Below are 10516 nucleotides of genomic sequence, written 5' to 3' on the forward strand. Positions count from 1 at the left end.
ATGAATGAGTTCCCACATATTCTGAGCACTTTTTGGCTGCTTTTCCTTCACTCTGCAGTCAAACTCATCCCAAACCATCTCATTTGGGTTGAGGTTGGGGGATTGTGGAGGCCAGGTCATCTGATGCAGTACTCCACCCCTCATCTTGGTCAAATAGCCCATACACAGACTGGAGGTGTGTTGGGTCATTGTCCTGTTGAAAAACCAATGATAGTCCCACTAAGCACAAACCAGATGGGATGGTGTGTCGCTACATAATACTGTGGTAGCCATGCTGGTTAAGTGTGCCTTGAATTCTAAACAAATCACTGACAGTGTCACCAGCAAAGTATCCCCACACCATTCCCATCAGTTCAGATTGCCAGAGGTATATGTATAGGGATAATGCGGAGTTGAAGAGTGTGTCATGCAAATGTACATATTTTGCAGCATTATTTACTGTGTGTGTGGTACTGCTTATTATGAATTACTGTCCCAGTGAAAATCCATGCTAATATTGAATTAAAAGCCTACCAATATGAATCTGAACATTAGATTTGATTATTGATTCTTCCACCTCTTTCCCTGGAAGTTGGCTTCTGCCACATGTGAATGCTAGGGTGAGGAACTGTACTCCTTTAGGAGCAAAGTCATCTTTGAGGGTAAAACCTCGGTCAGCCAAAATCTGAAATCACAACAAAAAACAAACATCCATGATCAGAAATGAGTGCCAGATCTGGGTGCCAGATCTCTTTGAGATGTTTTGCCAACTCCTCTGGAGAGAATGCCAAGAGTGTGCAGAGCTGTCATCAAGGCAAAAGGTGGCTACTTTGAAGAATCTCAAATATAAAATAGATTTAGATTTGTTTGACACTTTTTTGGTTACTACATGATTCCATATGTGTTATTTCATAGTTTTGATGTCTTCACTATTATTCTACAATGTAGAAAATAGTAAAATAAAGAAAAACCCTTGAATGAGTAGGTGTGTCCAAACTTTTGACTGGTACTGTATATATTTCATTTTTTTGTCTGTTTTGCATGTTATTTTGGCATTAATATGTGTCAGTTTGCAAACAATGAAAAAAAAAACCTTGAGTTAAAACCTTCCCCTTTTCTATTTTCGCCTTAATGACATACCCAAATCTCACTGCCTGTAGCTCAGGCCCTGAAGCAAGGATATGCATATTCATGGTTCCATTTGGAAGGAAACACTTTGATGTTTGTGGAAATGTGAAAGGAATGTAGGAGAATATAACACAATAGACCTGGTAAAAGATAATACAAAGACAAAAATCTTTTTTGTATTTTTTTGTACCATCATCTTTGATATGCAAGAGAAAGGCCAACATGTATTATTCCAGCCCAGGTGTAATTTAGATGTTGGCCACTAGATGGCAGCAGTGTATGTGCAAAGTTGTAGACTGATCTGTTCAAAATGTTGAATCAAGACTGCCCAAATGTGCCTAATTTGTTTATTAATAACTTTTCATGTTGAAAACTGTGCACTCTCCTTATTAAACAATAGCACAGTATTCACTGCAATAGGTACTGTAAATTCGACAGTGCAGTTAGAATAACAAGGATTTAAGCTTTCTGCCAATATCAGATATGTCTATGTCCTGGGAAATGTTATTGTTGCTTACAACCTCATGCTAATCACATTAGCTCAAGCATCATGAAGGGGACCCACCAATCCTGAAGAAGTCAACCTCTTAAGGATCCGCCCTTTTTTTCAAATTTTTGACTAAAATGACATACCCAAATCTAACTGCCTGTAGCTCAGGCCCTGAAGCAATGATATGCATATTCTTGATATGCATATTCTCGCCCCCTTTTTTTTCAATTTTTGCCTAAAGGATAGAAATTCCACAAATGAACTTTGTTAATTGAAATGCATTCCAGGTGACTACCTCGTGAAGCTGGTTTAGAGAATGCAAAGAGTGAGCAAAGCTGTTATCAAGGCAATGGGTGGCTAATTTGAAGAATCTCAAATATCAATATATATTTTGATTTGTTTAACACTTTTTTCCATATGTGTTATTTCATAGTTTTGATGTCTTCACAATTATTCTACAATGTAGAAAATAGTCAAAATAAAGGAAAACCCTGGAATTGGTTGCACTAATTGCACTGTTTGTATACATAACCTGGTTCAAACATTCATGATATTACCCTGAAGAGGGCACAGTGATACCAACACGTTTGTAGTTTACCCAATAAATTACTGGGAGTTTATATATAGTGTGTGACTCTATTTTTTTTTTATCAAAGTAGAAAGAATCACCCTAAGTGATGACATTTGGAATTAGAGTTTTGTGTACAATGCACTGCTGAAATACTTGGGTTGTAAATATAACAAGATTTCACTCATTATCTGAATTTCATTGATACACTGAAAGCTGATGAATTTTAAGCAGGGAGAAAGGTGATACTGTACAATGTGGCATAGGGCAGAAATGGCATACAACAGTTGCCAACTGTTTTACAATACCCCTATTTCTGATGATTTTTTTCCTGCATATGTACTGTATACGGATAATGGAACTGTAAGAATTACATTTCTCAACCTATGTGTACAATTATTTAAAAAATATATCTCTATTCAGCACTGAAATCTGTATATTTTATTTCTGTTGGGTTGGTAGTTTAAATGACAATGGTCAGGCTCTCATTATCTGATGTATTGGTGACTAAACTAAATGTTGTCATGGTATTTCACCAAAAACTTAAATTTTGCATGAATGACTCAAGATGGAAGACGTTTGAATGAATGCACAATCAGTTTAGAGTTTTGAACTTACATTTGGGGAAAAAAATGCGTTGAAGTGATAATTTTTTAAATAATAATACTTCTGCATGTTCTGATGTGTCCTATGCATTCATTATGAATGTACTTAACTAACTGTTGAGTTAACACAATCAGAACGATTATCATGTAACAAGTTGCAGTTAATTAAAAACCTTAAATTAAAAACCGGATTTAATAAGATTAGTTTAATTATTACATTACTTTCGTCTGCCCCGGTATGGCAGAAAGTCATTTTGAGAGGTTGGAGGTGACGTAAGATAATATCATTATAATAATATGGAAAATAACAGCTGGTAATGTCAAGCCAAAGAAAAGGATTGTATAACATTCAGTCAACTAAAATGATATTGGCAGATTACAAACTCATTTAACAATGTAGACAGTAGTTAATGTACTGTAACGCTAAAGAAAAGGGCTGTTTCATTTCCAGTCAACCTGAACATTGGGGGATTAAGAACTCATGAAATAGTCCATCTCTTCATTTAAAAGGCAACACCAGAAACTATTTTCACAGAAATGGGCCCTTGTTTTAGCTAATAGACCCAAATGTGTTTTAATGGCACTTACATTTTTTATTCCCCCACATCCCATGTATTACATGTGTCATGACATATTGCATGTTACATGGCTCTCTAATATGGCTGCTAATATTCTACTGACAGAAATGTATTTTCATCAAATGTCCTCCTACTTTCATTAATTCACGTGTATCTAACTTCATCATACAGAATACATACAGTATCCTGCAACATAATGAAAAATACGGTGCTTGCATAGTCCATGGTAAAAGGACACACAATCCCACAAAATGTAATTCAAACAGATATCACCATGCAGTAGATTCTTTGCAAAATATATTGACCCTTAGGGTATTCTGAGACTCGGACATGCTTGGGCCTTGATATTAACAGATTTTCATAGCTTTGATGTAACATGGAGATTGCATGTCAGGGGACATTAGACTACTCTGAGATAAAAGGCTACAGTTGAAGTCAGAAGTGTACATACACCTTAGCCAAATACATTTAAACTCAGTTTTTTTTACAATTCCTGACATTTAATCCTTGTAAAAAGTCCCTGTTTTAGGTCAGTTAGGATCACCACTTTATTTTAAGAATGTGAAATGTCAGAATAATGGTAGAGAGAATGATTTATTTCAGCTATTATTTCATTCATCACATTCCCAGTCGGTCAAACGTTTACATACACTCAATTAGTATTTGGTAGCATTGACTTTAAATTGTTTAACTTGGGTCAAATATTTCAGGTAGCCTTCCACAAGCTTCCCACAATAAGTTGGGTGAATTTTGGCCCATTCCACCTGACAGAGCTGGTGTAACTGAGTCAGGTTTGTAGGCCTTCTTGCTCACACACACTTTTTCAGTTCTGCCCACACATTTTTAATAGGATTGAGGTCAGGGCTTTGTGATGGCCACTCCAATACCTTGACTTTGTTGTCCTTAAGCCATTTTGCCTCAACTTTGGAAGTATGCTTGGGGTCATTGTCCATTTGGAAGACCCATTTGCGACCGAGAGATGTTGCTTCAATATGTCCACATAATTTTCCTGCCTCATGAAGCCATCTATTTTGTGAAGTGCACCAGTCCCTCCTGCAGCAAAGCACCCCCACAACAAGATGCTGCCACCCCCGTGCTTCACGGTTGGGATGGTGTTCTTGCAAGCCTCCCCCATTGTCCTCCATACATAATGATGGTCATTGTGGCCAAACAGATCTATTTTTGTTTCATCAGACCAGAGGATATTTCTCCAAAAAGTACGATCAATGTCCCCATTTGCAGTTGCAAACCATAGTCTGGCTTTTTTTTATGGTGGTTTTGTAGCAGTGTCGATATAGGACTACTGTGGATATAGATACTTTTTTACCTGTTTCCTCCAGGATCTTCACGAGGTCCTTTGCTGTTGTTCTGGGATTGATTTGCACTTCTTGTAGCAAAGTACCTTCATCTCTAGGAGACAGAACGCGTCTCCTTCCTGAACGGTATTTTCACACCCTGACCTTAGTGTTCTTTGTTTTCCTTGTTATTTTGGTTAGGTCAGGGTGTGACATGGGTGATGTATGTGTTTTGTCTTGTCTAGGGGTTTTGTATGTTTATGGGGTGTTTCCTTTCTAGGTGTTTATGTAAGTCTATGGTTGCCTAGATTGGTTCTCAATTAGAGGCAGGGGCTTATCGTTGTCTCTGATTGGGAACCATATTTAGGCAGCCATGTTCTTTGGGTATTTTGTGGGTGATTGTTTCCTGTGTCAGTGTTTGTGCCACTCCGGACTGTTTCGTTGCCAGTTGATTTTGTTGTTTTGTATTTGTGATCATGTTGAGTTTTCATATTAAATATCATGGACACTTACCACGCCGCATATTGGTCCGATCCTTGTTTCACCTCTTCAGAGGAAGAAATCTGCCGTGACAGGTATGATGGCTGCGTGGTCCCATGGTGTTTATACTTGCATACTGTAGTTTGTACAGATGAACGTGGTACCTTCAGGCATTTGGACATTTATCCCAAGGATGAACCAGACTTGTGGAGGTCTAAAAAAAAAAATTCTGGGGTCTTGGCTGATTTATTTAGATTTTCCCATGATGTCAAGCAAAGAGGCACTGAGTTTGAAGGTAGGCCTTGAAAAACATCCACAGGTACACCTCCAATTGACTCAAATGATGTCAATTAGCCTATCAAAAACTTCTAAACCCATTGGCATCATTTTCTGGAATTTTCCAAGCTGTTTAAAGGCACAGTCAACTTAGTGTATAAATGTCTGACCCCCTGGAATTGTGATGCAGTGAATTATAAGTGAAATCTGTCTGTAAACAGTTGTTGGAAAAATGACTTAGTAGATGTCCTAACCGACTTGCCAAAACTATAGTTCGTTAACAAGAAATTTGTGGCGTGGTTGAAAAACACGTTTTTAATTACTGAAACTTACGTGTATGTGAACTTCCAACTTCAACTGTATAGTCAGATGTAAATATTCATATTTTTTTCATATTCATATAGCTAAGATCGGTCAAAACTAGGAAATTGGACGAAAGCGCTAAGAATGGCCTCTGACGTTCTTACTGATGGGGCTACAATAGGTGTGTTCAATTGTACCTTTTGATTTGCAGAGAAGCAATTCCTTTCTCCAGAGAAGTACTTCAATTACAAATGGTCATGGAAGTACAGTCTGTTAGGACAGCCTCAGAAGGACATTTGTTTCCACACTAAGTGATGTTGATGCCACAATTTAATTCTGATTGTTACCACAGTCCTTGCTCACACTAGTTACAAAATCATACATTACATGCGTGAGATTCAAGGAGTGGAGGATTTTTTTAATCCCTCTCGAGTATTTGAAAGTTTCCCTTGATGCAGTACAGTTATCATTGCATTGCTGTAGTTAACCCACACTACCAACATATTTTAGATGCATAGAATACCAATTTTGACCCCAAGAAGAAACTATTGTAAAAAGCAACAATCATTGAAAAATACAAAATAAAAGCTTAGCAAAACATCATTAGACATGTAAATAATGTTTTTTTTTTTACCAAAACCAACTGATTTTAGAAAAATGACAGTTAATATGCATACTTTCTCTAAAAAAAATCCCTTAATGTGCAACTTTTTTCAAAACTACAATCCACATTAGTACAAAAAAAGTGAATTTACCATTTGATTGTGGTATCATTTAGAAATGTTGTAAAAAATAACTGCCATAGGCAGTACACCAACATTTTAAATATACACATTATTTTGAAAAAGTTATTCATCCATGACCAAAAATATGGCTTAGTTTTCTCTATTTACTTCGCATTGCTGCTAGTGAAACAATGTGAGTGGTACACTCTTAGAAAAAAAGAGTTCCAAAAGGGTTCTTCGGCTATCCCCATTAGACTTTTTGGTACCAGGTAGAACCCTCTGTGTAATAGGTTCTACATGGATCTCAGCGTTCTACCTGGAACCAAAATGGGTTCCTCAAGTTTCTCCTATGGGGACAGCCGAAGAAACCTTTCAGATTCTATACTGATCAAAAATATAAACGCAACATATAAAGTGTTGGTCCCATGTTTCATGAGCTGAAATAACAGATCCCAGAAATTTTCGATACGCACAAAAAAAACAATTTATCTAACATTTTGCAAACAAATTTGTTTACATTCTTGTTAGTGAGAATTTCTCCTTTACTAACATAATCCATCCACTTGACAGGTGTGTCATATTAAGAAGCTGATTAAACATTATGATCATTACACTTGTGCTGGGGACAATAAAAGGCCACTCTAAAATGCGCAGTTTTGTCACACAACACAATACCACAGGTTTGAGGGAGCATGCAATTGACATGCTGACTGCAGGAATGTCCACCAGAGCTGTTGCCAGAGAATTGAATGCTCATTTCTCTACCAATGTCGTTTTAGAGAATGTGCCAGGATGTTCAACCGGCCTCACATCTGCAGACCATATGTAACCAAGCCAGCCCAGGACCTCCACATCTGGCTTCTTCACCTGAGGGATCGTCTGAGACCAGCCACCTGGGCAGCTAATGAAACTGAGGAGTATTTCAGTCATTAATGCCCAGTCATGTGATATCCATAGATTAGGGCCTACTGAATGTATACCAATTGACTGATTTCCATATATGAACTGTAACTCAGTAAAATCATTGAAAGTGTTGCATGTTGCGTTTATATTTTTGTTCAGTACAGTTTTTTTTAAAGAATGTAGAGCCTATGGCAGGATGCTTCAAAAAGCATGCTGAAATCCTCAGTCACTTCAAAGCAAATGTTATAGCAATGTTATACACGGTCACACCTAGTTACAACCAGTTATAACCATAGGAGAGTACATAATGTGCTCTCTCTCTCTTCAGGTGATCTGTCTATCTGGTCGAAATCTCTGATACAGGTCCCCCGACCGTTATATGAGTAACTTAATATTATTTTTCCAGAGTAACCTCGACTCAAATAAATATTTTGTTTAGGTCTTTTTAAAACAACCTCTCACTCAACGTCAACAAAACGGAGATGATCGTGGACTTCAGCAAACAGCAGTGGGAGCACCCCCCTGTCCACATTGACGGGACAAAAGTGGAGAAGGTGGAACGTTTTAAGTTCCTCGGCGTACACATCACAGGCCAACTGAAATGGTCCACCCAAACAGACAGTGTGGTATGAAGAAGGCTCAACAGCGCCTCTTCAACCTCAGGAGGCTGAATAAATTTGTCTATTCACCTTAAACCCTGACAAACCTCAACAGAAGCACAATTGAGAGCATCTTGTCGGGCTGTATCACCGCCTGGTACGGCAACTGCCCGACCTCAACCACAAGGATCTCCAGAGGGTGGTGTGGTCAGCACAACGCACCACCAGGGGGCAAACCATTGCAGACCTTACGCATAGTTGGTGTATAAAACATTTGTATATCTCTAATAATTAAATAACAATGAGATGGGTGAATGTAATGGTTCCAGGAAATAACATATTTACAAAATGACCAAGTGGATAACCTGGAAGGCAAGACAAATCAAAGTGACGTAACATATTCAGGTAAGAAATGGTCTCCTAGAGGTCTGAATCAAGAGTTTGATATCAGACCATTTCTTACCTGAATATGTTACTTTACTTTGATTGTCTTCCATTCCCGGTTACCCACTTGGTCATTTTGTAAATATATAGGCACGAGAGGCAGCCCCAAAATGCCTCTCGAACCATTACATTCACCCATCTCATTGTTATTTAATTATTAGAGATATACAAACCATGTGTCATGTCCGCAATGGTCATGTGAGGTGAATATGTGTATATTTCGGGATGTGAACACTCCGTGTGCTTGACCTGACAAAGATCCGTTTCGGATCTAAACGCTGTCAATAAAGCGATGAATTGGGAGCTTTAACAGTGTGTGGGCCTTCTTGTTCTATACATATCTTACATTACTCATCTCATATGTATAGACTATCTTGCCTCTCGGCCGTTGCCATCCATATATTTATATGTACATATTCTTATTCCATCCCTTTCGATTTGTGTGTATTAGGTTGTCGTTGTGGAATTGTTAGATTACTTATTAAGTATTACTGCACTGTCGGAACTAAAAGCACAATCATTTCACTACTCTCGCATTAACATCTGCTAACCATGTCTATGTGACCAATAAAAATGGATTTGATTTGATTACAGCCCTCCACGTAGATTCAGAGCTGATCTAAGTTCTGTATTGCAGTTCTATCAAGTATGTATACCATTGGCAAACTTTGTACACCATTGGAATATTTCCACCAAGTTGTTCCCTCTCCTTGTTCGTTCGGCGGTCGACGTCACCGGCTTTCTAGCCGCCACCGATCCATGTTTAATATTTCCTTTTGTTTTTGTCTGTTTACACACCTGGTTCCCATCTCATAATTATGTTCCTTATTTAACCCTCTGGTTTCCCTTTCTGTTTTGTGCGTGAATGTCTTTCGTGTATTCCGGTGTGTTGTATTTTGAGTCCTGTTTTGTCCTTTGATTGGAACGGGATTTTGTTACCTTTTGGATTGAGAAAACCAGTGATTGTTACTCTTATCTGTGTCCTGCGCCTGACTCCTTCGCTATCTTTTAGATAGACTCTGACAATATGATCAGTCTATCTGGTCAAAATCACTGATACAGGTCCCCTCCACATTCTGGTGGTATGGATAACTTGTTATCATGTCTCCAGAGAAATCTAGATTCAAATAAAGGTCCTATCTATCAAATTACTACAGGCAGAATTAGCTGGGGTCAAAATAACCCCAAAAGGACCATTTATTTTCTTCATATTGATACATAAACATTAAACATTGATTTAAACAAATAAACCCATTGGGCTATGTTAAAAAATATGCCTCTTGGGTCAAAATTACCCCAGTAGGTAGTATGAGGGGTTTTAATAAAAGAAGGAACATTTTCTTCTGAATCCAAGGCCTAATCCTTACTTGAGGTCCCCTTGACATAATGCATGATTTTACACAAGTCAGAGCTAAGTGGGCATATTTTAAGTAAGGACTGTGCCCTTAGTGAATAAATTCTGATTCAACCAACCTTCTCTTGCTATACACTGGGTCTTGGAAGAAAATATTTCTACTTAACGAGAAAGAGAAAACATACGCAGAGAAGGAGAAATAGAGTGTGAGAGAGAGGGGAATCAATCTACCAGGGAACAGGTTCTCTGAGGCAAAGTAGGGGTCTTTCTAATTGAATGGCAGAAGTTGAAGTCAGATTCTTCATATATAATTTTCACCAGATTTAACTCTTCTTATTTTCATATGGAGAGTGTCCTCATAACATAATTTTCATAAGTGATGAGCAATAATAATAAGTTACATAAGTGACTCCACTCCTACCAAAAACTAATATGTAGTCTACGGACATGTTAGGGTTCAAATTCAATCAAACTGTTGAAAATATGAAAATTATCAAGAGTAAGTCTAAATTCACCGCTAGACATTATTTGGGGTGTTTTTCCAGTCTGCCTACATTATTCTGATTGATGAGAGGTGTTTCAGACATAATTATGCACTATAGCAGTATTTTAGAATTTTTGTGCAGGGAGAGTTCAACCAATAAAGTCATTGGTTGATTCAGCCTGCTGTCTGATCAAGCAATGATTGGAGTCATGTTTTGAAGCAATTATTGTGGCCTTTGTGTTTCGCCGATTGCTAAATCACGCTTGCAGCAAATATATATGCTTGTCCTTGTTCAACAAAGCCAT

Source organism: Oncorhynchus nerka, linkage group LG5 (genome assembly GCF_034236695.1).
Source record: "Oncorhynchus nerka isolate Pitt River linkage group LG5, Oner_Uvic_2.0, whole genome shotgun sequence".
Taxonomy (NCBI): Eukaryota; Metazoa; Chordata; class Actinopteri; order Salmoniformes; family Salmonidae; genus Oncorhynchus; species Oncorhynchus nerka.